The sequence below is a fragment of the Archocentrus centrarchus genome, chromosome 7 (assembly GCF_007364275.1).
Source record: "Archocentrus centrarchus isolate MPI-CPG fArcCen1 chromosome 7, fArcCen1, whole genome shotgun sequence".
NCBI classification, from domain to species: Eukaryota; Metazoa; Chordata; class Actinopteri; order Cichliformes; family Cichlidae; genus Archocentrus; species Archocentrus centrarchus.
Genome location: NC_044352.1, coordinates 3,224,015 through 3,234,032, shown reverse-complemented (window position 1 = coordinate 3,234,032; position 10,018 = coordinate 3,224,015). Strand labels below are relative to the sequence as shown.

Sequence of the window (10,018 nt, the reverse complement as noted above, 5' to 3'; positions counted from 1 at the left end):
CCTGTCACCAATTTGCCCGCGTGTCTTCCCCTGTATCTTTCCCCCATTTCCTGTCTCTCTCTACTGCTAACAAAAAAGCTGCTGTGGCCAAAAAAAATAAAAAATATAACATGAAAAACTGGTGGAAGAATAAAGGCTAGTTTCATAATGTATTCGGTGTTCAGTGGCTTTGAATCCGTTTATACTGAACTGGTTTTCAGCTTCTCTGTTGCACTTCATATATTTGCATTATGATTTTCATGCTACTGATGTTATTTCAGCTTGACCAACACAAGCACCCCTTCCTTTGGCTAAGCTGAATTTCATATGTTTGTTTTTATTTCTATGAATTTAACTTTTCATACCAAAGTCATCAAACACATTATTTCACTCTGGCAGACACACAAACATATTGCTGCCTTTTTAGCGATGTTGAATAGGACTGGGTAATTATGCTGACTTTGAACAGGGATCAAGTGAACCTGAGAATAAACAGACTCCACAACAGCATTGTTTAACCTGGTTTATGGATCTAACCCAACATCTGGACTGCGGTGGAGCGGTCCAGCTGTGCTCAGCCCAGCACGTGTTCTGTCCTGAGGTGACCCAGCACTACGCTTTAACCCACCACTGTCAGGAATCTACTTCATGTTATGTCATTCAGTGTCATTATGAAACTGACCTAAAAAACTGACCTGAGACCAGACTAACCCCAGACTCAACCTGCAGGATTACTTTTCGGTCTCAGTCTGGGTCACAGCCGGCTCTGAATGCAGCGCGGCTGAAGTGCCAAATTATCTGCAGGAATTTAACTAATGGATCGTAAAGTTTCAACACACTGACTTTTTCTAGATTTATTAGTGGAGTTCATGCTATTGAGTTATTATCCCCACATTCATCTAGGAAAAAAGATCATTCCCATAATTAATCTTGCATCCAAGTGAAACATAAGGCAACGAGCTCTCTGACAAAATGCTAACAGAGTGCTGCGTTTACATCCGAAGGTAACATCAGTTTAAAGACAAAGAGTTTCCATCCAGTACTGCTACCGAAATAACAGGAGCTGGTTCATCAACAAAAATAGCAGCTGGAGTCAGTTCCCCAGCCATAAAGGAGCTCCACTCGAATCTCAACCACTTAATGTAGAAATCATGATGGGAAAAATAATTTTTGTTTTCTCATGCACTGCTGCACCCTGCCTCTCATTCTATGACAGATGGGATAGGCTCCAGCACCCCCACGACCATGGATGCATGGATGGATGGATGGACGCATGCATGGATGGATGGATGGATGGATGGATGGATGGACACATGGATGGATGAATGGATGGACGCATGGATGGATGAATGGATGGATGGATGGATGGATGGACACATGGATGGATGAATGGATGGACGCATGGATGGATGCATGGATGGATGGACACATGGATGGATGAATGGATGGATGATGGATGGATGCATGAATGCTTTGAACTTGCTTGAGGTGCGAGAGGTGTGAGATTGCAAATGCCCAATAGTCAGATTGGACATTAAACAGTCTTCAAACTGCCAGCTCCCTGGTGTAAAGTCCATGTGATAACATGTTGTCCTTAATTCACAGAGAGCGAATGGGGTCCTGTGTGCTGTCTCCTGATTGGCATTTTCACCTAAACCAACCACAGTATTTACAGTAGGGGTGTCAACAAGCTGCATAAATGTTGCTGCTCTTGGTGGAAGTCAGCACCATAAATACTAGTCGATTCAACTGATATTTTATTTAGGTTATTAAGTACAATAGCAGTTAAATGTTGGTTCTAAGATGTTGAGATGCCACCAGCTCAGGTGGTGTTCCCCTTTCTTCTTCCCCTCACTGTCCAAACAGCCGTGGGAGATGGCTGCCCCTCCCTGAGCCTGATCCTATCAGAGGTCTCTTCCTGGTAAAAGGGAGTTCTTCCTTCCCACCTTCACCAAATGCTGCTGATCATGGATCAGCTGATTGACAAGATTTTCTCGCAACCCTGACAGACAGCAGTGCCCCTTCCTGTTTCTGACAGGAAGTTTTTAAACCAGTGAGGTGGAAAATTTGTTTAAAAAACTAGTAAATTGGTTGCCAACAGCATCCCTTATTTTAGTAGTGGGAAGAATATTAGCTCCTATAATATTAGCTCGTGACGGGACTAACCAGAGTTAAGGAATACTGCAGGAGATCACCTGGATGTTGTCAAACTGTAACCCAGCTGAGAAGGTTTGGGATGAGCTGGTGCAAAGTGCAGGAAAAAGCAGCCATTAAATGCTCCATGTATGTGGGAACGCCTTCAAAACAGACGCATCGAAAGTGACCAACTCCTAACCCGGATGGAGACTGAAAGTGTGCAACACTTTAACAAAGCAAATGAAGAACAATTTGAAGAATACAGAATTGTGTTTACTGCATGGCTCCATAGGTGTTGGAGTTTTGATGTCTTGAGTTTTGCTTTACCTTGTAGAACACTAAAGTTGTGCTCAAACATTTGGTAGTCCAGATAAAAAGAAACTTTTAGTGCTAAGCTTCTGTGTTTGTCTCCCTGGGTAATTAATTGCACTTCTCCTGCTGCCCCTCCAACCCTCCTGCTCATCAATCATTTCTACTGTAGCTTCTAAAATTATCTACCTGAAACAGACAAGAAAAAGCTAATTAAAAAGAAAACTCATTTGGCAAGACGCCAAGGACTAATATCATCAAATACCCTCTGTGTTTGGTGAAACATAATAGGTAATTTGAGCAGGAATATTTAATTTTCTAGTTACAGCTGGTTGTTTCTCCCATCAGACCAGACAATTGCATCCTAATAGGCTCATCTTAGCTGCCAGTGTAGCATGTGAACAAGTTAAAAGCCCCATAACTTTGATTAACGACACACATTAGCATAACCTGTCTTTGTAAATAAAGGTTTCGTTTAGCCAGCGTTGTTAAAATGAAGGTTTTAAGGCCGTCAAAGAGTTAATAGTCTATTTCTGATGTTAATTACAGGACTACATCTGTCCTGATTATGTATATGCACTTGCAGCTCTGCAGATTCAGTTTAATATTTAAGAGGTTTCGGTTCACTGGTTGCGAGTGAAAGCCTTTTCAGTGCTGTAATTTCAAGCTGCTGAAAATACAGCAGCTGTTTTGAATCCTGATACTTTTCTTTTCATTTGATATTCATGGAGTGGAGCCTGAAAATAAAGCTGCTGCTCTTGATTCCAGATAGTTTGTTTTATTCGATATTCTCGTGAAGCCAGTGAAATATTATATCCTCACCTCGGAGTCTGAGGTACACGAGTAAACACACAGGCAGAAACAGCAGGGAACACGACGACTACATTATTCAAAACACTGTAAAGTTAACTTTTTAGGTTTTACAGAGAAATGTAGATTTCATGACTAATTAACAAGGAAGGAACCACATTTGATCCTCAGAGGACACAACAGATCCTCACTGCATCTTTTAAAATGTCACTAGACCGTTTTTAATTATTGTAAAAAAGCACCTATGTATCAGAAATATGTGAAAATGGCTACACAGACATCATAGCCTCAACAAATGCAGCAAAGCCTTGACTAAAAATAAAAGACACATTTAGTCATCAGAATAAAAAGATGGTTAAATCTAGTATTCACTTTATTCTTTCATTTAAAATGTTTTTTACACCTTGTTTTAGTTTGTGCTCATTTCTCAGCTCACAGTAATCCTTATTTATCCTGTACCGGGCCTTGATGGAGCCCCACAGTTCATCCTCTGTCTGAAACAAGATGATTGCAGTTCTCTCCCTTTAAGCCAGTTTTATTCTGATTGGCTGCCCCTTGTAAATATGAGATTTGAACAGCAGGTGGGAGGGGCTTCTCTGCTCACGGCCAGAGCTGGGTGCCCAAGTAGCATCCTGTGGGGCCGAAAACCGACAAAATGAAGCCAACGAGGACGTGCCCAAACCTGCGGCTGCTCTAATGGCCCATTCAGGCTGTATATATAAGCATATCTGGTCTTTATGACATCATACAGAGCCAAGAGTAGAAAAAAAGGCCTGACACTGAGTGTTTAGTGTTAGAGATGCTGCCTAGCTCTAGTCCTTGCATGAACGACATATTTAGACACACCAGGATCTGACGAAGCTCAGGGGGTTAAAATGTCCCGGTTGAGCAGCTTTGTGTCACAAGTTTGTGATAGAATTTATGTTTCTATATAAAAATGCTTCCAGCAGCACACAGAGATGCTTTTCCAAGTGCGGTGAAGATGAACTTGACCGGCTCATATGGAGCCTTAAATCCCCTCATCCGACACTTTTGGGATGAATAGGAGCGCCGGCTGTGAGGCAGATCTCATCACCCAACATCAGTGTTGGACCTCACTGATGCTCTTGTCTCTGAATGGGAGCTAATCCCTGCAGCAGGTTCAACATCTGCTGGAGAGACTGAGTCCAGACGCGGGGAGGCTGTTAGAGCTGCATATTAATGAATGTGGAGTTACAGTCATGTTCCTCTGTCAGACAGCACTGAAATGCCACAGTGTCTGCACGCTTTTGGCCGAGCAATGAATGAAACTATATTATCGGGCTATAATATGCGCTACACGTGCAGTCACGCTCTCCTGAACTGTGAACAAGCGCTCCAAAGCCCCAGGGATCATAAATTCTCTCGTCTGTCATCCCGATGTGCCCTCTCCGGCTGTCTCCTCTCGATCACATCTATCTGCTCATTAATATTCATGAGCCGTGGGCGGGCCTCGCAGCCGAAGCAGCTGGCCACCAAGCGACTCAATATGAAACGTGGTGAATGTCAATAAAGAGATACTGCGGCGATAATATGGCTCCAACTGCTCATTCATATTCATTAGTATTTTTACATGCAGAGAGACCAGCAGGAAAGACTTAATATCTCCCACTGCTGAGGTGAAAGGTCACATTTCCTGTGCGAAAGGTCAGAGTTCAGCTCACTGCTTCTTGACAGAACTCTGAAAAGTATCAATGAAACCTGCTGTGGTTGCTGTGGTGACACATCAGCCTCTCAGTCTTTATTAGAGAGCCGGCTGCGGTTATCGACATGCAGCACGTGACGTATCGCTGATCACACACAGAGGCATCGATGCTTTTGCCATTTTCATTGGTCTTTAATCCATATGTCAGCTAATAGTTCTTGACTTTTACTAATAAACATGTCAGGAGGTATTTAGTGGCATGGATTTATTTCCAGGGACATCCGTAAATTCTCACAGTCAACATCAGCACTGAGATTCTCTTTCAGACCTTCGGCTTTAGGTTCAACCCATCCAATAACTCCACCTCTGAGTACCAGTCGGGCTTTAGAGCGCACTGCAGCACTGGAACAGTTCTTCTATGGAGCAGGAATTGTTGCTGCCAGTATTAAATCAGTACAGGTTCCAAGTTTATTTTAGCAGCTTTTCAAATTCCCACCCATCCCTGAATAATGACAGAGCCCATTAATCTGATGCTGCTGTGTTTACATTCTCTGCTCTCCGGCTGGCAGATCAGAACAGTGTGGCCTCACGTCAGTGTAGCCTAAATGAGGCAACACCAGCAACCTGAGAAAATATGTAAAAATGCACCATTCTATTAATTTGGCTCAGTGCAGCGTGTTTGGCTGCTTTAGCAAAGCACAGACTGCATTAAAGATGGCGCATGCCACAGTGACACCACCCACCGGTTAGTAAAGCCCCACTGTGAAGCCTCATGGTGGGAGTTTTCAGCGTCGTCATCTCGGGGTTTCAAACTCAGACGCGAGGAACGAGGGGTGGATGTGACCGAGGAACTGAGGGAGGCTGCACACTCACAGGACAGCAGCACGAACCACACGCACCAAAATGTCCCGTTTATCGTCTGCTTTCACTATAATGGGACCATATTACTTATTAAGACTTGAGACTGTGACCCCCTGTGGCCACTGGAAAGAATGCAGGTTTAAGGCACTGACAGTTGCATCCATCAGTCCGTCAATAATCTCCATCCATCCATCCATGCATCCATGCATCGATCCATCCTCTTCCGCTTATCTGGGGCCGGGTCGCGGGGGCAGCAGCCTAAGCAGAGAAGCCCAGGCTTCCCTCTCCCCAACCACCTCCACCAGCTCATCCGGAGGGACCCCAAGGCGTTCCCAGGCCAGCCGAGAGATATAATCTCTCCACTGTGTCCTGGGTCTGCCCCGGGGCCTCCTCCTGGTAGGACATGCCCAGAACACCTCACCCAAGAGGTGCTCAGGAGGCATCCTAGTCAGATGCCCGAGCCACCTCACCTGGCTCCTCTCGATGTGGAGGAGCAGCGGCTCTACTCTGAGCTCCTCCCGGATGGCCGCACTCCTCACCTTATCTCTAAGGGAGGCCAGCCACCCTTCATAGGAAGCTCATTTCTGCCGCTTGTATTCACAATCTTATTCTTTCGGTCACTACCCAAAACTCGTGACCATAGGTGACAATCAATAATCTGGTACATTAATTAAAAAAAATAATGCACTGGCCAGCTAAGCAACACCAAACGGCCTGAAAGAGCAAATGAAATGAGATGATGCATCCTCCTGGCTCTGATACTGATGATTCTCAAAACTAAAACTGCAATTTAATCAACCTCACTCAAAGAAACTCTTCAGGGCACAAAAAGAACCTGAACCTGAAATTAGTGAGAGCTGTACCTGCAGTCAGAGGTAATGAGGGATCAGTGCGCACATTAAGAAACACCTTCATACCAGTTTAGTATGAAAGTGGGATGATTCAGCTATGATTAAATCATTATTTTAGGACAAAATAGGGGCAGTAATATCGAATGGATTCATCAAAAACTTCCCTCTGGAGTCCCATAAGATTCAACCCTCGGCTCATTCTCCAGTCACAGCAGACAGAAGGACCCTGGGTTACTCAGTAAAACTGTATTAGAGACAATAATCATTTTTATAGCCAAACATAAATATTTTTTTTATTGCAGGCCTTTGCATGCATTAAATCAATGAGCAGGTCTGAAACTTGAAAAATCATATATGGAGTATCACAGCAGCTTCTTCCCTCAGAGATGTATCAAATGCAAATGTTTGTGTATGCATTTCTATAGCGCTTACTTTTTATTACTGCATTGCAAATTCTGTTGGTTTTATGTCTCTTTTTAACTGCACTGTGTTTCCATGCAATAAAAAGGGCTCTATAAATAAAGCTGCCCTTCCTTCGCTTCCACACCTAACGAGCTTCCTCTAACAAGCAGCGGCAGATCGGACAAACGCTGAATACTGAACCAAACCGCGGACAGATGAAATCTTCATCCGCCGAGTCCGTCAGAAAGAAGTCGGACATCAATGATTCTTCTTAAATGAGAAGGAAACGTTTCAAAGCTCGCACTTCCTCTTTTCACAGGGTGAGAAGAGCAGTTCTGCATTCAGACCCGCAAACCGATTTCAAGCAGTCTATCTGTAACCCATGCACAAATAATAACTCCATAGCGCCACCATCAGTTTCTGAATCCTGAGGATGAGCCGTGAGCTTTTCCTCTGGAGCCGCCTGCAGGTCAGGACTGTGGTGCCGTAAATTTACTGTTTACTCTCTTTTTCTTTTACTATTTATGAACAAACTTTTAAGTATACTGACACAGTTATGAATTTCTTGCTGTGTTTTCTAGAGTAATTTAATAATTGAAAGAATGCGTGGCATCATGTGTGATGTTGAAGCACAGCACAGAGGAGCTGTGATGTGTAACGTGACTTGTTGCAGTTCATCACAGGAAAAGTGTGTTCATGCAAATAAGTGGAGTCGAACAGATGAAGCTTCCTGTGTGCACGGCTGCAGAAGGTTTGGAAACCGTCTCCTTCAGAGAGCCGTGGAGTTTGTGCAGTGTTAACGTAGCAAACTTTAGTTTGAGAGCAGGGTCGCGCTGAAGCTCTACCGGGGGGGGGGGGGGGGGCGTTCTCACTACTGAGTGAAAGCAGAGAGGACAGCAAAAAATCAGAGAAACGTCAGGTGAACGCAGTGTGGCCGCATCCACGACGGCAGCTCTGTGAAACCTTTAAAGCACGTGTTGGTGGTGTGCTGGAAAAAACACCGTTAGTCCGGCTTTGAATGCTTGCATGTGTGAATACAGCTCATCCACAAACATGCTCTTCCCCGGCAGCGTTTGAAGTGACTCGGGAATAAAAATGGAAAATACTGAAAAATGTTTAATTGATTTATTGCTAAATGTTGATATTATTCATAGTGTGAACGAATTTGTTTTTAGACACAATCAGAAGAAACCTGCAGGCCTCCGTGGCCTTTCTGGGCTGCAGACTAAACTGAATGTTTCTCTCTTTGCTGTCGCTGGGATTTTGCACTCGAAGGCGTAAGAAAGCTGCGTACTGAAGTATCAACAGTGCCCTCTGCTGGAACTGAGGTAAACAGCAGTAAACCTGGAGCCTCCCCCTCACTGACCCTGCGGCCTGCATTTCCTCATGCATGTTTTAATGCATCCTTCAGTTGAGGTTAGACTTCACAGTTAAATGATACTAAATGTGAAGTGGCCATACTCATTTACAATAAGCAGCAGCTTAAGTAACTATGGAGAAAGTAAAACTCTGTTTTCAGTGGAGTCTTTTTCTCTTCTGACAAAATTAAACAGCTTCTGACTGCTTTCAGTCTCTGCACTGGACACACAGATGAAACTAATATGCATCAGACGGCCGAGGACAAGAGTACCACCCAAAAACTGTGGGTCTGTTCTGTTCACTGTTTTCTGAGTCCAGGGTTCACAGCGAGATCATATTTCCAAATGTTTTAGAGAAGTAGAAATAAGAAACTGTACACCATCTTCTGTTTGTTCTCCCTGTCCAGCACTGAAGACAAACAGGATGTTCAGTACTCTGGAGTTTAAGTGTATATTTTTCTTACTGTCAATAAATCCTATGAACACACCAAATTTTGTGTTCCAAAACGTTCTGACCTTCCATCGATGGCTCTCAGCTCCAAATCCACTGGATCTGACTAAACAGGCAAATCGTTGGAGCAACAAACAGAACGTTTAATTTACATTAATGACCCGGTGATGTGTTGCTAGGGTGCTTATTTATCAAACACACAGATGGACACGGTGCGTTTGCTGAGAATGCTTTTAGATTACTCAGCATCTGGTGGTCTGGGGAGCATTCAGAGTTGGGTTTTCTGAGACACAAACATGAGATATGAAGCTTTGACACCCAAACAAACCCACTCTCAGCAGCACAGGAAAAAGGAGAGTAACAGGACTGCTGGCAAGTTAACTGTCAAAGATTTACTGTCCATTGTAACAGTGGGGTAGACACCCAACTGCTAGCATTGCAACAGCTGCATTCAATTCAGTTTTATTTACATAGTGACAGTTCACAACAACAGTTGCCTCAAAAGTTGCTGTTGTTGTATTGTTGGGTAAAGATCCCACAATATTAGAAAGAAAACCCCCCAAGTCAGGTGATCCTCTATGAGCAGCACTTGGTAACAATGGGGAGGAAGAACCCCCTTTCAACAGGGACAGACCCCCCCCCATCAGAACCAGGCTCTAAGCTGTTGCCTAAATTTAACATTCCTGTGAGCTGTGCCAACAATTACAGATAATTAATTTCATATTGCTCACGACTGGTAACACCTTCATACCATCTTACTGTGAAGGTGAGATGAAGTGTCAGAGGTAGCCATAACCACTGTTGTGCTTTTATTTTGCTCCAAAATATGGAGAGTAATATCAATAAGAGTATCCATTGACAGCGTCTCTCTAGAGTCCCAGCGAGGTAAATCAGTTATTTTTAGTCTTTATGCTATCTGAGCTAAGAAATATCATTAAGATCCACCCGTGTGTAATATTTCCATCCATCTCACAAACTTCGCTTGATCACAAGAATCATTTTTCTTGGTTTAATTTGGTTGTTAAGATAGAAAAATTCAGATTTGACCTTAAACTCTGTAACAAGCCTGACACATAACTCACAGTTCTAGTTACATATTTAAAAATGTGCATCCATAAGTAACCAACTGAAGTGGGGAGCACAGGTCAGGACAGGAACGAGGGATTTGGCGATGGACCGGCCGACAGGCACAGATTCA

General features: G+C 43.6%; 1 protein-coding gene across 3 annotated transcripts in view; it reads right to left on the bottom strand.

Annotated features, from left to right (window-relative positions):
* Window positions 1–10,018, bottom strand: part of sulf2b (sulfatase 2b) — a 107,478-nt gene that overhangs the window by 34,769 nt on the left and 62,691 nt on the right. The gene's annotated exons all lie outside the window — the stretch shown is intronic.